Source organism: Aedes aegypti, chromosome 1, assembly GCF_002204515.2.
Source record: "Aedes aegypti strain LVP_AGWG chromosome 1, AaegL5.0 Primary Assembly, whole genome shotgun sequence".
Lineage (NCBI taxonomy): Eukaryota > Metazoa > Arthropoda > Insecta > Diptera > Culicidae > Aedes > Aedes aegypti.
Genome location: NC_035107.1, coordinates 272,195,278 through 272,214,067, shown reverse-complemented (window position 1 = coordinate 272,214,067; position 18,790 = coordinate 272,195,278). Strand labels below are relative to the sequence as shown.

Sequence of the window (18,790 nt, the reverse complement as noted above, 5' to 3'; positions counted from 1 at the left end):
TAAAAATAAAAAAGGGACAAAAATGCTTAAATTCAATTGACAATTATTAAGTGTCCATGAAATCAAGTTATACCTGTATCAATCTTGTAATTATAGTAGAAGGGTGATGTACGGCTTCGGCACCATTTGACGACAAAGAAAACACGCACGTCGAATTCACAGTACTAGTATATCAAAACACTAATGACTACATTCAGATGGTTCTTTGTTCTGTTGGCCTCACCCTGATACACTAATCAAGACTGAGAGAATTTCGCCAAAGTTGTAGTCAATTGCAATAAATGCAACTCGAAACGTGGTTGATTTCAAGCTGCCGATAATAGAACAAAAGATTAACCCGCAGTTCTTATGGGAAGGTTGCCGAAGAAAACGCGGCTGCCGAAAATAGTGACACTCAAATGAAAAGTTAGAAGCATTGTAAATACGTTGCAAACAGGTAACGTAAACAACCTTCCCTCCGACACCTATGCAATTTGCATAGTTGAATAGACGAGCAAATGCATTTTCAATGTCTCTCTCGTCCTCCCTAATTGACCTGCATTCTGTGTGTTCTCCGCCAATAGCCCAACACATTTTGAACCCTTTGAATCATTAAACCACAATGCCAGTGTCATTTCGAGTCGATTGGCAAATTTCCCCACAATTCGACGCAATAAACCCGCTCTCTTTCAGTCAACTCGCCTTTGTGCTCATTATTTTCACTAATTGCGTTGCTCGCGTTCGCCATACCTATATCTACCTGTCCCCCAGAAGTGTGCGGTGCGGAGAGGTATTGCTGCGCAACCAACTCGTCCCACCGCATTAAAATCACTTTCATTTTTCAGTAGGTAACCATGGTCTCTCGTATGCTTTTTGCATTCACACTCCATTCACACACACGGGAGGTTTGCTGTCGATGGTGATGATGATGATTTTACGTACATTTTCATCATCCATCCACATGTTTTGGTTCCGCAATTGAGTTCGCGTCGCCACCACCAGGTTGCGACTCGACGAAATTGGTCAAAAAATAGATCGCATAGTGCGTCGTCTTCTGCTCGTCGCCTTCGTTGTCTCCGTCGGGTTTATTCGACGACGAACGTCAAGTGAAATGAAAATGCAACTCGCTCAATTCATCGTCGGTGCACAGTGGCTCTCTTCCATACAAAGGTCGGACAAAATAAAAAAAGTGACCCAAATCTATTTAAAACAATATTTTACTAACTTTACTTGATGCTCAAAATAATCATCAAAGAAACAATTTTTTTCGAAAACTTTACTACAAGATTTTTTGACATCTCGTTTTTTACACTTCAATCTATAAAATGTTAAAATCCTTATTGGTATCAACTATTTGGAGGCTTGAGACTTACTTTTCAAATAGGCCGATTAAACAATTAATTTGTTGTTTAAGGCTCAAGAATCCATCATTCAATCATCCGCAATCATCAAAAATTAAAAACCAGTTTTTTCGTTCAAATTTCAATCAATCCTTATGAAAATCTATCATCGTATTTCAGATAGCAAGTGCAATGCAATGATAGATTTTCTTGAGCATTGCTTCAATTTTGAACAAAAAAACTGGTTTTGAAAATTTGTAAAACGATGATGGTTATTTTCCTCTTAATCGGCCTATTTGAATAGTATGTCCCAATCCTTTTGGCCAAGATTTCTTTGAGAAACAACTGTTTAATGTGAACAAGATATTTTGTAATTGATGTAAGTAAAACGAATAAATTGATGACTTGTCTCCACTTAAGATGTTGCTATCAATCTTCAACTCCCAGTTGTGCATTGTTAGCCCATTAACCAAAGCAAACTTGTGACATAAGCAACCTTTCCTCCATAGGTGTAATTTGCATAAATTCGTGCAAAAATACAACGAATGGAACAGAATGGGCGAGCAATAATTTTCAAATTTGGCGAAACATCAATAGCTTGGAAGTCTAGTTAAAAAAATGTTACCAGACAATTTTAAAGACACCATTTTTTTGAAATTTTGTCCGCCCATGTACCTTGTGTCGTCGGTATAACAGCTGCTTGCGTGCCATTCGATCTGTGTGTGCGTCGTGGAATCTCTTGAGGGGTGGCGAGGGGTGCTGATGCTGAAGGGGGAAAACACTCTGCACAAGGAAAAAAGAATGTAGGCCGCGAATGCTTTTAACCTCAATACAGTCCCTCTCCCCTGTATTGACTGAATGATGATGCGTCGTCGTCGTCGACGAGGATGATGATGATGATGACGGTCGCCGTAAACGTGTGACGCCATCAAAGCCCGATCGTTATACGCACTTGATGGTGGTCTGCTCGAGCAGAAAATGGAAAACTTGTTTCGACGTTTAGGTTCAATCGTGCAAAATTTGAGCAATTACAGCAAAGGCAAATTTTCGAAATGATAACACATTTAGAAATCAGTTCTCTGTGTCATGAAGTAAAATTAATGGCAAAATTCAGCAACATTTTTTTGTACAATTTTGCTGAGCCGATAACTCTAGCAAAACAAATTTCTGAGCTGATGGATCCAGCGAAACAAATTGCTAAGCGTAGCAAAATTTAGTGAGTTTTCGTCCAATTTTGGCAGTTTTACTGAACCAAAAGAGACAAAAAAGTAGTTTGGCAACACTGTTTTGGCTAAATTTAATTAAATTTTGCTGAATCTTATATTTGAAGCATATAAAGTTGTCGTTAGAACCGGCGTAACAAATTACTAAGCGTAGCAACATGTACTGAATTCTCGTCTACTTTGTTAAGCTTTAGCAAAGTTTAACTTTGATTCAGTTACGAGACAAAAAAGTAGTATGACTACACTTGTTTTTGCTAAATTTAATTAAATTTTACCAAATTGATATTTAAGCATTTAAAGTTTTCGCTAGAATCTGCAACATCAATTAAAATTTTTTGAATTACAGCAAATATAAATTTTCGAAATGATAACTCATTTATAAAGTTATTCTCAATCTCTCAAAGTAAATTAAGGCATAAGGCGGCATCCACAAATTACGTAACGCTAGTAGGCTCTAGCGTTACAACTCATACAAAAATTTTAAATTTTTCATACAAAAAGCGTTACGGAGGGGGGGAGGGGATCAAAAATTTCCAATTTCAGCGTTACGCAATAAATGGACGCCGCCTAATGGAAAATATTGCGATGTTTTAAGTTATCCGAACTTTTCCACACTTAAAAGGTATTCAGCAAAAATATTTTGCAAAATTTTGTTGAGCTGAAAGCTCTACCACAAAGAATTACTGAGCTGATGGCTGCAGCGAAATAAATTACTGAGCGTAGCAAATCTACTGAATTTTTGTCTATTTTTTTTAGCTTCAGCAAAGTTTTACTTGATCAAATGGCGCTAGATGGGCGATTTTGAATCGATGTTCTGAAAATCGATTTTTTCGTTCCGATTAATCGATTTTTTGAATCGATGTTAGGAGCACTCAAAATCGAGAGAATCGATTTTCTTTATTCGACTTTTTGTTTCGATTCAGAAGAATGAAATGAATTAGAAATTTTTTATCAGTTGATAAACTATAAACCTTATTTTGAATCAGACTTGAATAACTGTTTAATTTATAATTTTAATTTCCAACGTAATTTAGTTGAAGGAATTAAAAAACCATATAAAATTGCTTTTGATCTTATTTTGAGACCATGTTTTTGTAAATTTTCATATCCGCTTGCAAATCGAATCGATTCAAAAACATCGATTCATATGATTCGATTAAATCGGTGAATCGATTCGACATGTTAAATTTGAATCGATTCAGTAACATCGATATTCGGGCCAAATTTGCCCAACGCTAATGGCAACACTTTTTTTAGCTAAATTGTGCTGAATTTCACCGAGCTGATGTATAAAGCAGATAAAATTATCGGGGCCCAGATAGCCGTAGCGGTAAACGCGCAGCTATTCAGCAAGACCAAGCTGAGGGTCGTGGGTTCGAATCCCACCGGTCGAGGATCTTTTCGGATTGGAAATTTTCTCGACTTCCCTGGGCATAGAGTATCTCCGTACCTGCCACACGATATACGCATGCAAAAATGATCATTGGCACAGCAAGCTCTCAGTTAATAACTGTGGAAGTGCTCATAAGAACACTAAGCTGAGAAGCAGGCTCTGTCCCAGTGGGGACGTAATGCCAGAAAGAAGAAGAAGAAAATTGTCGCTAGAACCAGCTAATATTTTACATTCTACAAACACAACAAAAATAATTGTGTCGATATAAATATATTTTCGCTAGCATCAGCAGTTTTGTTAAATTTTGCTGAGCTGAAAGTTCTAGCAAAACGAATTATTGAACTGATGGTTCCAGCGGAACAAATTACTTAGTGTAGCAAAATTTATTGAATTTTCGTCGAATTTTTAAACTTTAGCAAAGTTTTACTGAATTAAACGAGACAAAAAAGTGGTATGGCAACACTTTTTTTTAGCTATATTTTGCTGAATTTCATCAAGCTGGTATTTGAATCAAATTAAGTTTTCGCTAAAACCCGCTATTTTTTACTTATTTTTGATCGTTTTTTTTAGAACCCGTTATTTTTTACATTCTACATATACAACAAAAACAATTGTATCAATATCAATATATGTTTGCTGGAATCAACAATTTTTTGCTGAAATTTGTTAAGCTGAATTTATCAGCACTTTTTGTTAACATTTAGGTATTATTTGCTGGAATGCAGTAAATTGCGCTATCATCGAGCAACAGGTTTTCAATCCTCTCCTCAATCCTCCTTTATGTTGACTAAGATTAACTAGAAGTCTTAAAATAGTTGTACAAAATCCAAATTGTTTTGAAACTTCGCCATAGTTCGCATAAAAAGGAAAGCTGAATTAGTTAAAAGTAATGAATTAATGATTTGTTACGAAAGCTTTAATGGATTTTGCTCCAAAACCTACAAAGATGCTACAAAAAGGAATTATCAAACCACATGAAATTGCTAACAAGGTTTGCTAAATATTCTAAACCAGATTTGTTTCGCGTCCTTTCCATAGTTTGCTCAAAATGTTGGCAAAACTTCGGTCTGAATTCTCAAAATAGTTGGCAACAAAATTCCTTGTCCACAATTCTCGATTACTTTTTCAAATCGACGTAAATAATTTTCATGCGTCATTTTTTTTATATTATACATGTTATCATCATGATGGTGCTCTGTAAAACTTCAATCATTTGAACACATTTGTCTATTTCTAAGCTCTTAAAGATAGTCTTTTAGATATATTATTAACATTTTTTCTTCTTTCTACTTACAGGTGAGTTTATGCAATCGATGTCTTCCTCAACCCTTCAGTGAAATAAGTAAGTTTCAGAGCTCGCCACGAAAATATGCGGACAAGTGTAGAAGGTTTCTCGAATTTTTTTTGGATATGTCAGGGATTAGTCCAGTTGTGCCAAAATTCATCATAGCTGCTTGAAGATGTATGACGATGCCATAAACCGAATATTTTGAAAACGAAAAAAAAAAATGTTCATGCTTTAGATTGTCATCGCAAGCCAATATGCTAGGTTTCCTTTGGTCACAACGACGGCCACGTCCTTACAGAAAATCGAAATCAAATCCAAACGACGAAGAGTCATTCATCGATAACTCAAGCTTAATTTCGTTCCGTCAATTCGAAAGATTGGAAATCCCCTCGATAAGACTCGCAAAAAGAGTCGAAATAAACTTATCTAAAACCTCGCCGTTCAAATCGTTCACGTCGTCGTTCCAGAACTGGCCGACCGCCTTATCTGATGTTCAAAACTTCCACCCTCAATCCTACCGTGCGTTGTTCTCTGCAGAGACCACCGCAGCAAAAACAACTTTCGACGTCGTCGTAGTCTAAAAGTCAAAATAAAATCAGCCGTGCTCCAGACAAAACTTCCGTTCGGCGTTTCTCGTCTTCGTCGTCTCATTCTTATGCCTCATACCTATTTGCTTATCCAATATTCACATCGAAAAAAAAAACTAACTGAGTATGATCGAGAAGGGGACAAAAACATCATTCGGTAGATTCATGTGTGTCTTTAACCCCATACCGTGTGGTGGCTCCACTATGGGCAATCAGGTGGCCAAAAAAGGGGGAAAATGTTTCGTTCTGATGAGTTTTTCTTGGTCATCAATCCGGAGTAAATACTTCTATTAGGATATTCCTGACATACCAGAGCAAAATTTTTGGCCATCAAACAAAAAAAAAACCGCCCATAGTGAACTCGTAGCAGACCAAGCCTGCTGGAACCAAGCAGACACAGCAATAGGCAAAGATGTGAAGAAAAAGTAGAGAACCTGAACCTGAATTTGAACTCTTATGCCCACGACCCCCACCATCAATAAGAGACCACAACGAAGAATGTCTGCCGCTGCCGACGCAAGTCGATCAAGAAAAAAAAGCGGCCAAAAGCAACTCGACGCAGCTGGGAACACTCTCTAGGGATCGGATCAATAACAACTATCGTTGGAGGAGAGTAGTGTAGGTTGTTCAAAAAACGTGGAATTGCTGCCGCTTTTTTTTGTAAAGTGAATTCTTCGGCTCTCCCGCAATCCAGACAACGAATCAAGGGAAAAAAAACTAGTTTGATTAACGTTTTTCTTTGTAGGATGCGGCTAGCTTGAGTCATTAATCTTCTTTTTAGGGTGCGCCGAAGAAGAAGATTTGTCGTATGCCACAAATCTCAGCCTGGGACACAGTTATATGAAAAAAATAGTTCTCGCTCCAGTCCACTTTTTGCATTGCAATTAGGTCCCATAACCAGGGCTGTTAAATGTCATTTCACGTGACTTTGACATTTCAATATTGCTTATATCAACGTTCATAGTGGAAAAAGTAATCGGAAAATGTTTTTTCCCGGTGACCTTTTCCGAATTACTATCGGTTGCCAATATTTGCTAATGCGATATTTCGCATGCGAGGGTGCTAAGAGCATTTTAATTTTTCCAAAATTTTGACTTTTAACAGCACTGCCCATAACAACTGTGCAAAATTTCAGCTCAATTGGAGAAACTATATTTTTGCGCCAGCCGTTCAAAGTTTGTATGGGATTTACTATGGGAAAACTTACTTTTACAAAGAAAAATCGCCAGAAGTCGCCCAATGTCCTCTATAAAAATTCGATAGGTATTTTTACGATGAGCAACATTGCCGAAGACCGCAAAGCAATTCGATGCTTGTGAAAAAAGCTATTAGGCATAGACTATTCGGAAATTTTGCCTTATTTTGTTATTATTGTTATTCCTTTACGTGTTAATAAACGTCGCCTCGTCAATAGGTTTTCATTGAATAACTTTTTTCGCAAGTGTCAGATCGTTTCGCGAGCTTCGGCAATATTCTACATCGTAAAAATACCTATCAAGGTATTTTCGTAAAATCTTAGGTAATCTGTGGTTTGAAAATCATAGGTAAGATTCAAAAATGTCAGATTTATGATCGAAATAGTCTAAGTTTCCATAACAAGACTTTTTCATTTTTTGAAAAAGAAGTCCTCGATTGGTCTTCTTCTTAGCCATGTTTGTTGATTGGAGTGAGATTCGCCTAGATTTTTAAACCAACTTTCGACCACGACCAGGCATTGCACGATCAAAGCAAACAAAGAAAAACATCCCATCGGTTGCGGTCCACGATCGTCAATGTATCGCAAGTTGTAACAAATCTGAAAAATGGAAGCAGCGAAGGAGAGCCCCAAAGAGAGAGCGATGATAAAATCCATTTTACTCGCTTGTTTACCGTTGGGGGTAGGTGTTTTTCTTTACTGGCACGATAAACAATCCACGAACAATCCAATAGCAATAGTGTCCCTCAGGTTTGGAGCATGTTTAGAGGTGTTTTATCATGCACTACTATCCCCCCCCATCTGATCAAAGTTATAGCAGTATACTATAAACAGTCTCTCATAACGTGCAGCATATTATGATAGTTACAGAGAGCGATACGTGAGAGATTCTCTCAATTTTCTCAGCATTCAATCCCTGACCATGAGACATTCAGTTTACTGGACAAACTTATACGGATTTCTAAGCAGAACAACATGCTTTGAATTTCTGAGTAGAGTTTTTTTAGATTTCTAAAAAGATATTTTCATATTACTTGACTGAGCATAATTAACTCTTATTTCCCTGAATTGAAAAATGAGCTTTGAATCCTGGAGCTAGCGACATTTGATTCAAAGTTAATCTGGTAGTTGAGCAAGCTTCTCTAAGATTTTCAAGCTTGGGTTGAAATGATAGCTTTTTAGGATTTTTCTTCGACTTGCTTTGCGAAAACAACCTTTTGGTTCCATGTATCTATACAAAACCCTTCATATATTCAAACATGATTTACTCAGAATCAATTGCCACATTCGCGCCAATTTCCGAAAAATATGCTTCTGTTAACTAGTAAGATCATCAGTGCTGAATTCGCTCACATTGACAAGAAAAAACTACAGATGGGCGACTCACCCACGAATCGTTCAAAAAAGTCGACTCTCAAATTATAGTATTTTTGACCTGTATTTATCATAATCATAGAGATGGGCAAATAATGAAATAGAAATGTATAAATATTTGAAGTAGCTTCATATATAAATAATGATATCATTCAGAAAGAGTCACTGAATCGGTCAAATGAGTCGATTCACTTTTGTGAGTGAGTCACCTACGATTCATTCTCAAAATTGGGCCAATTTGCCCATCTCTAAAAAAAACTAATCTGATCATATTAATGAGCTTGGTTTGCTCATGAGAGCGAATTTCGCTCAGAGATTTGAGCGACATACGCTCAGATTTTTTTTTTTCGTTGCTAAAATCTGAACACTAAAAAATAAGAATTGTTAGTTTTTTTGTATCTTTATTACATACTTTATTGGAAACTTTCTGAATGCCGACGTATATGAAATTGCAAATATTGATGAGCCCCACTCAGTCCCATCGAATATTTGAATTGATTATTTCTTCGCGACTCCTGGAATTTGTTACGAGGCCACTTTGTTCACAATTTTATATGAGATAAGTGTAGACATTTATGGCGGGTGCTCAAGATTTAAAAGATATGTTGTGCCACAAGGCACATTTCCATCAACTATTTGAATTGGCCATTTTTCCGGAACTCCCGGAACCTGTTACGGTGACAAATTTTACTTTACATAACTGAAGATTTCTCTTATCAATTCTGTATGAAGTTCTGATAATTTCTGCAGTTCTATCATATGTTTGACTGGGCCACAGTTTCGGTAATCCCGGAACCTGTTATTGAACCGCTAGGAGGCCAATGCCAATGAAAATATCTCTGATGTATTCTGTATGGAATTCAGCGCCACATGACTCAATTCAATCTCATTAATGAGTTGACCATTTATTTAGGAAACACGGAACCTGCTACGGAATCACTGGGTGGCCAATATTACCTTAAATTACTGGAAACATCTCTGATAGGTTCTGTACGAATTTCTGAAAAGTTCGATGGGTCGCATTGTTTAACCACTAGGTGACCAATGTTGCTTTTGATACTTGAAGATATCTCAGATGAAATCTATGGAATTCAACAAATTTTGATGTACTACATAGCTCACCTCTGCCAAATTTTTTAATTGGTCTCTCTTCCGGGAATCCCGAAACCTGTTAAGAAACCGCTAGATGGCCAATACTACTTTAGAGTAACTGAAAATATCTGATGAGTTTTCTATTGCATTTTGCAAGTTTTGATATTCCACACGGCTCAGTTTCATCAAATGTTTGAATTAGTCACTTATCCGGGAACCGGAACCGGATACGGAACCAATGTGGCCAATGTTACTTAAGATAACTGAAGATGATGAATTCTCTATGACAGGGCTGCCCAACGTACGGCCCGCGGGCCGCATCCGGCCCGCGATCTCATTTTGTGCGGCCCGCGGAGGGTTCGAAGATTCTTCTCATATTTGGCATGTTGACTATTCTACCAGCCCGATGTTAGATAATACCAAGACTTATTAAAATTCAACCAATATTTTATCTTGGTAATTATTTGAAAGCTCTCAGTTAATAACTGTGGAAGTGCTCATAAGAACACTAAGCTGAGAAGCAGGCTCTGTCCCAGTGAGGACGTTAATGCCAAAAAGAAGAAGAAGAATTATTTGAATAGGGTCCTAAAATGGTTAATCAAATCTTGTTTTCATTTAATAACACGAAAGATCATATTACTGCTACTACTTTAGCAATTTTTTCTCGCTCAAATAACGGATATATCATATTAAAACTTTAATTTCAAAATTGGATCCATAAATGAACCTTGACACTTGAGATTATGTTTGACGTTCGCTTAGTCGACAAAAATATCACAGGGGTTTTAGTTTTAACACTGGGGTTGTTCCTATCTGACATTTCGGAAGGGACACGGAAAACAAAATACACCCAAAATTTGAGTTCAAATCAAGGAGTGTGACAAAATCTATAAAAACATAAAAAAATGTTTTTTGTACTTAAACAAATGGAAAACATTTAAAAAAATGAGTAAACATGTGTTTTTGGCCTGAACGTAAGCGTTTGGCACTAAAATTGGGACATGGCTTTAGGACCCTATTGTTTTATTTAAATCTTCTTAGATGCTTAATTTTTACATTACAGGGTCCATTTTTAGGACCCTATTGTTTTATTTAAATCTTCTAAGATGCTTAATTTTTACAAATGATTCAAATTCTAAATCTCAAATTCTATGTTTTTCAACAATGTCTCTACAATGGCTTTCTTCGGAATTAAAAAAATGCAGCCTGAAAATACTATTCTCATAGAATACTGGAAATGATTTTTACCAACACCTGGGCGTTATTCACGTAAAATCCTTGACAGGATTATAAAAATACAGGCTCTTAACAAAATCTTGAACAGGATTTTTCAAGAATTCTGATCACGACTTTCACGGGTAACATTGGAAAGATTCTCACAGAATTTTAACCAGGATTACATAGACTTCTAGGTTGGATTTTCAACGAATGCAATACATAATTTTCAAAAATTTTGGGTATGATTACAATTTAACGCTATGTAAAACTTGGTAGGACCTTAAGAGAATTTATAATAAAATTTTGAAAAGGTTTCTTCTGAAATACTTTTTAATACTTTCAAAGATTTCAGGGTTGCATTAGAAATGATTATTGAGTGAGATTCTGAAGGAATTTCAAGCACGGTTTTTGTACAATTCTGGACATTCTGACCAATATTTTCGTAACAGCTTGATCAGGATTTAGGTCGAATAATCCATATTTTCTGGGGTAGATTCTTCAAAATATTCTAGACAAGAGTATTATATAGTTTTGAAAAAAAAATCACAATATCCTGCAGAAAGCTTATTGGCAATTCTCGATTACTTTTTCCAATCGACGGTTTTGAGAAAATAGATTCAGAAGAATCACAACCTGTCTTGTAAAACTGTTCCAAAATAAATGCCCCTTTTAACATTTTTTCACCGTGTACATTGCTTAAATTTCGCATGTAGTCAGATCGTGTTAGAATAATAGGTAGTTCCTATCTTTTTCAACCAAAATTGTATGAATTGTATGATAAACCATTTCATTCAGTTACTTACGACGTTTTTGTACCAGTGTAAAATCGGCACAAGTGATTCGTGATTATCTCATTTTATCTCTCCATAAAACGGAGCTGGTTTGGTTGCGAATGTTGAAAATCTTGCTTTCGCCATTTTGTAAATTCTGAAATTAAACGTTCTAAAGGTGAAAAAATCAAGTTGCTTTAACGCGGAAAACGTAGAATATCGTCTGTAAAACACGTAGGATTGATGAAGTAGGTTTTTTTTATATATTTTTTTGTGTTGAGTCTGTTTGAACAAGTTTCCGAGAATTATCTGTTTTTTTTTTCTTCAAATGAAGTTTACTTCATTCACTAATTTTTGTCAGATTTTTTGAACTTCATTTGTGAATTATTGTCAGATTTCATGCGAATATTAGCGCGTTTGAAAATGTGGCCCGCGACACAAAATTGTTTCTGCGGTTTGGCCCGCAGTTCAAAAAGGTTGGGCAGGCCTGCTCTATGACATCCTAACCCCGTGTGTCACGGGGTAGTTCTATCAAATTTTGAATTGGTCACTTATCCGGGAATCCCAGAACCTGTTACGGAATGACTGTGTTGACCAATATTGACTTAGAGAAAAGCTAACTCATGAATTGTATAATATGAAATTCTGAAAAGTTTTATGTGTTGCATGATATGGTTACATAAAATGAATTAATTGACCCTTTCTTCGGGAATCCCGGAACCTGTTACGGAACCAAAAAAGAAAAGCCGAACTCAAAAACGAAAAAAAGTACAATTCAAAAATTTCAGCGATTAAAGCTTATGAAATAACCTTCTCAAAAATATATTTTTGAAAGTTTTCCAATAATTGGAACATAGTTTTTCCGGCTTTTCTTTACAAATTTTCTCAACGGTGGAAAATTTTGTGGAAAACTGTTTCCAGTTAATTTTTTTTATTCCTGAGAAAATTTGCTTTCATTTTCATAAAAAAAAACTTTGTTTCTACGATGCTTCTTTCTTGAGCTATGATTTTTCAAAGAAAAGGCTCAAAATGGCACATTTGCACATTTTTTACAAAATTGGCCATAACTCAAAAACGGTAAAAAAGTACATTTCAAAATATCAGCGATTGAAGCTTATAAAATTATCTTCTCGAAAATATTTTTTTGAAAATTTTCCACGAGTTGGAGCATAGTTTTGCCGGCTTTTCTTTACGAATTTTCTCAACGGTGGAAAATTTTGTGGAAAACTTTTTCCAGTCAATATATTTTTTTTTTATTCCTGAGAAAATTTGCTTTCATTTTCATAAAAAAAAAACTTTGTTTCTATGATGCTTCGTTCTTGAGTTATGATTTTTCAAAGTAAGTAGTGTCAGGGGAAAACAAAAAAATTCCATCTGAGTTTTCCGGGAAAATAGGCGACCCTGAATTTTTCTCAAATTTTTAATTCATACATTGATGAGCCCTGCCTGTGGAAAAAGTTTCATGAAAATCTGAGACCTTTCGGCCCAAACCCGTACGGAAATAAAAAAAAATCCCCATAACTAAGCGAATAACTCATGAATTCTATATGAAATTCTGAAAAGTTTGATGTCCCTGGGCAAAGGCACAACCTTGTGATCAGCTTGATTGCTGTCAGGTCTCGGGGCTTAAATGTATCTTTACTCTGAAGAGAAAGATGTACACTAGTGGTGCCAATGGTGATAATAATCAGAAGTGTTTTCTAATGAACACTATTGATTAGCATCACCGTGAACCGATACTTTACGTGGTCTATGATGAAGCGGTCCTTGTTTGTTTTTTCTATACGTTTTTATTTATACTTCCAGACACTCATCCGGAGCATTATTTTATCTGTTTTAATGTGCATCAAAACCTCCTAACATTGAAGAAATCGTGCTGAACAGGAACACGCATGGACGTACATGGATACAACAGAATCTTATTAAACCCGTTTCTTATACTAATAATATCACTATTTACTAATTTACTAATTATATCATTCTCTTCTCGTCAACAAGCGTCATTTCAGGATTAGGTTTTTATTATAGCATTGAATATATTATAAGAATGCCGTCAGACTAAAAACACGTGTGACTAATCGCTATCTCTATTTATAGGTACCCGTAACCGTGAATAGGAATGATAGTGTCGGTTAGAGTTTTCAAACAACGTCAAGAACAAATTTCTTCTTATAAAAGATCCTAGTAATGACATATTACCGGCGCGGTAAAAAAATTAGAAACAGTTTATTCGCCGAGGTTGAATTTTTGTAACTGTAAGTGATTATAGTATAATCTGTACTTGTGATTGCTGTGTGATGCGCTTCATTGTTGCAGGACATTGTTCTCATTATTATACGGCCTTCAGCCCTCGGCGGGATCACCTTAAGAAGATATATGAATAATTTCGTTGCTGATTTTGATCATGTTACTAAGAAAATAGTGATAATGTGATAATATAGTGAGATGACATTATTGTGTCGAAAAATTTTGTGTGGTTAATGGTAGTAAGCTACTAAGATTGTGATTATTAGAGTGATGATAGTTTGTGATATTGTGAATATTAGTGATATAAGAAACAAGAATCCTACTTTTCTTTTAATGAAGATAATGGTATTGAGTGTTGATGTGATTTATTTATTACAGTGATTATTTTTAATGAGAAGTTTTATACTTTAAACTTAATGAAGCAGTAGTATTGTGTTGTGGCTGGGTTATAGATGTGATGTTAATAATAAAATTGATATAGATAATGGTGACGTTGTTAGTAGAAATTCTGTTGATAATAAAGATGGTGATATCAATACCAGTGAATAGTGCCATGAAGTAATCTAATAGTTATCAAGTGAAGTGATAGTGTAAAAAGAACGTTTCCCACCTTCTACCGTAACCTTCTGAGACAGATCGCAACAGTGTCTTCTTGGAAGCCATCTTTCCGTGCACGTCTGGTGAACTGCTTCAGAAGGATTACGTCCTCTTTACTATCTAAAGTCTAGTTTAGAGCTTTGGACAGTATTCACTGTACGGCTAGCAACTAAAAAAAAAAAAAAAAAAAAAAAAAAAAAAGAAATTCTGAAAAGTTTGATGTGTTGCATGATATGGTTACATCAAATGAATTAATTGACCCCTTCTCCGGGAATCCCGGAACCTATTAGGGAACCAACAGGTAGCCAACGTTGCCTTAGATAACTGTAAACCTCTTCAGAACCCAAGAATCTACCATTGGAACCCATATGGACAATGTTGCCATACTCAGATAGCAACGTATTGGATCAATTTGTTATAAAATTCTGCAAATTTTGATATGCCGCACGGCTTGCTTCCACCGAAAACCGAAATTGACCACTACTCCGGATGCCGTGGGAACCGTTCAGTGGCCTCCGGAATTGGCCCTTTGCCCTTTTGGTTGCCAGTAGTGCCCTGAACAACTAATCAGTTGATTGGATACCATTTTCATTGCATTTTAGACCAAATACTATGTTTTACAATTCACAATAAATACATTTTGCTCTTACAAATCTCGATTACTTTTTCAAATAGACGTAAGTAACTTCCATACGATTATGAGAAAATAATTCAGAAGAATCACAACCTGTCTACTAAAACTGTTTTAAAATGAATCACCTTTTTAACATTTTTTCGACGTGTATATTGCTTAAATTTTGCATACAATGAGCTCGCGTTCAAAAACTATAGAGTTCCTATTACTTCACAGAAGAATTTTGTGACAAAATGATAAGCCGTTTTATTCAGAAACTTGCGACGTTTTTCCACCAGCGTAAAATCGACTCAAGTAGTGTTTTGTTTTGATTCGTGGTTAAGTCACTTTGTCTCCCCGTACAACAGGGCGGCGAAAGTAGTGGTTAGGTTGCGAAAATGTAAAATCTTACTTTCGTCATTTTGTAAATCCGGAAATTAAACGTTCTAAAAGTGAAAAATTGAGTTGGTTCAGAGTGAAACGTGTAGAATTTCCTCTGCGAAACACGTAGAATCGATGAAGTAAGTTTGTATACTTTTTGACTTTAGTCTATATGAATAAGTTTTCGAGAAATACTCCTGCAAAAATGAGCAAACCTTGGTCCCTTTGGCACCGGTTCTGAGCTGCCAATTCCAACCAAACCAAGATTCACAAAATATAAGCCTTGACGATAATTTTGGGTACTAGAACATTTATATTTGGTGAAAAAACGGCTGCGAAATTCGTAGGTAAAATGCGGATCAATATGACCCTAACACCTTAAACGTAACTTTTTTTATTCAGCCCTTCAGAATTGTCCTACAATATTTTTCCAAACGTGAAACTCTTATTTTCCACATAAGTTTTGAAGTCACCAAATTTCATAACAATAGGAAGCAACAAACAAAAGTTTTGGCGCTTTGAAAGTACGTTTCGGGTCATATTGACCGGAACACCGTAGGAAGGTTAAGGAGCTTAGTTTGCTCATGTGAGCAAAATTCGCTCAGAGATTTGAGCAAGATTCGCTTTGATTCGCTCAGAATAGATGCTATTTTCTTTGGTAAAAACTGAAAACTGAAAAAAGTACGAATTTTAGTTTTCAACAGCTCATTTTTTAAGGCTCAAAGCAATATTACGCATTACGGAGCCAAAATACATAATATATCGCAAACTTTCTGAATGTCAGAAAAATATTAAGATACAACGATCTGGACAAAGCAAACAATGTATTGCGCAGCGACCTACATTTCTTCGACGACTCACAAGTGCGATCTAAATCGGACCAGACACGCGCAATAAAATTCATCATGGCATCTCTTCCGGTTCGCACAGCTTTATACCACCATACCTACACATTACGCTTGTAGAGTTGAAGCCGTGCAGACTTGAATCTGATTGCAAAAAGTGAGAGTTTTTGGGGCGGGCGACGAAACGCACAATTCACACCCATTTTCTATTGCACCATGAGGGGGGGGGGGGGGGCAAATGGGTGGTGGTGGCATTGTTTTCTCCCCGCGCATCTCAATGATTCCGCACCCCGTTGGCTGTTGATGTTACGCGGCTCAATGGGGCTCACTGGTGCTAGCCAGCCACCGGTTTTACATAACGAAATATGTGCATTTTTTTCGGGTGGTTACAACGACGATGCACAATGGCAACCACTCTCACTCTCAGACTTAGGCCACAGAGAAGAGACCTCGCTGGAGGGGGTTTGGAATTGGAGCAGGAAGGTCTAGGCCAGTGGATCCCAAGCTTTTTGAAGCTTCGGTCTCTTTTGAAGTATAAACACATCTCACAGATCCCTTAAAATGTATATTCTTGGGATCAATTTTTAAGGAAAAGAAGAGTTACTCTGAATCGTAAGCATTGAAAGTCAAACAAACTCAATACATCTTAAAATCAGAATCAGAGTTTACTTCCAATTGGCATACATTCACCAACTATCTGTCATCAATATCTAGCAATAATTGATTTTACAAGATTAGAAAAAAATCCCATTGCTCGTGTATAAAAATGAACAATTTGTGAGTGGAAAACTCGAACTCAGAACTCTTGTATGTTAGACTCAGCTTACCGACTAAGCTTGGGGGCTCGCGGACCACCAGTTGGGAAACACAGAGCTCCACCAAACCCAATAACACTAAGTCAGTTGTACGGCGTCGTGGTGGTCTGCTGGTGTACTTAATGAGAGAAAATGAAGCCATTTTCTGTTGGGCTTATGTAAATTCCTTCCATGGTGCTGCCGAAGAAGCGTGCCCATTTTCCCAACCCTGTGTGGGCTGGTTTATTTTTGGGGTCTGTGGGCAACTGCGTAGCACGTACCTATAGGATTTCCTAGCATGGAAGTTTGAGCTGTTGTTAACGTCGAGCTTACATGGCAGGTATTTTCGCGAGTGAGAAAAGCTTGCGATACCGACAGCAGACGTGATGAATTTGATACGGGCAAAAGCCATCAATTGCTGGCTTTCCTGTGAGTCATACCATCGGTGAATTTTGTGCGATACACAGGGAGGTTATGAGTCATCCTAATTGGATCGATTTTTTGCATTGGTGCTCGGTAGCTTGCCAGTAATAAACATCACCGTTGCGAAATTGAAGCAACATCCGGTAAAGCCTTGGGTCTGTTTCGGTGACGTCAGAAGATGTGAGTCATGCGTTTTCCCAAGATCCAGCATTTCACTTTGCCACACATAGGGCGTCTGTACCAGTGATAGTGGCAATAGTAACGGGTTGAGGAATAAAAAATCGCCAAAAAATAATGGAAACTCGTTTTTTATATCTGAATACGTCATTCGAAAGCTTTTTCATTATATTTCACGTAAAAAATAATCTTAGAATGATAAAATCATTGAATTTATCAAAAAAGCATTTCCTCCATTACTGGAACACGTTCCAGTAATAGTGGTATTTGCTAACTTTTGTTCCTATAATAGTGGTTTACATTGATTTCCCATTGAGACTCACTATTATAGGAACGCCCCACTATAACTGGTGCAAAGGAGCAAAAAAGTTAAGGATTTTAATTGTTTTCTACTATTTCCTTACTGTTTCACAAGATTTTTTTTCACACATTCATATCATTTTGACAATGTCCATGTTAGAAAAATACACATAAAAATAAAAATTGGCTATAACACGCTTGAAACGACACTACCACTATTATTGGTACACACACTATGACTGGATCAGACACCCTATCTAGATTAGAATTGTGTTTCGTCTTCATCATGCAAAGTTGCATAGTTATATTTTTATTCGGAAACATTTCGCCAACTTTCATCATGCTATTTCTCAGCCAGCATCACAAGTCGTCGGTTTATGACGCACAAGTTTGCTTAGAAACGGTCTTATCTCGCAGTTTCAATCAACTGCACGCCACAACCCAGCAACTACACTTCTCCAACACATGGATCGCTGTTTCTCGCACTCTCCTCGAGAAAATGGATTGCTTTCCATTTTTTATGTTGCCGTCGTCCCTTGAACCGGCTTCTCGTGTTTCATGGAGAATCGAAATATGGCCGATCGGCTTCTTCCAGTTCTGGATTTTGCGTTCCGCGCTGGAATGTCCATGAATTACCCCAAGAGTACCTGTCGTGCGTGCTGGACCCCCAACCGAACGTTGGCCCGCCCTATTTATTGAACAGGGAGTGTGAGGCTAATATTAATGGTGTTTGCCATCTGAAGGTGTCTGTCCAGTCCGTGTCCGAGCGTCCGTTTGCCGACAGAGAAAGGGAAGAGATGACTTTCATTCCATCACACCGTCAGCGGCAGCCAGTGACCTCAATCAATCATTGGCCATCCAGAGCTCCGTTTCTTGACTGTCTCGACTGAGCGAAGATAGAATTTTAAAACTTTCTTACTTTTTCGATGTAGATTTGACGTAGCCTCATAAATA

At 36.9% G+C, this 18,790-nt stretch overlaps 1 protein-coding gene across 4 annotated transcripts in view; it reads left to right on the top strand.

Moving 5' to 3' along the window:
- LOC5573065 (AN1-type zinc finger protein 6) overlaps nucleotides 1-18,790 on the top strand; it is a 173,079-nt gene that overhangs the window by 102,382 nt on the left and 51,907 nt on the right. Inside the window, exon 2 of one of the 4 annotated variants that reach the window (XM_001654331.2) lies at nucleotides 5,232-5,277. The exons of the other annotated variants lie outside the window; for them this stretch is intronic. The gene's annotated coding sequence lies outside the window, so the exon portion shown is untranslated. The remainder of the gene's footprint in view (nucleotides 1-5,231; nucleotides 5,278-18,790) is intronic. 4 annotated transcript variants of the gene reach the window in all.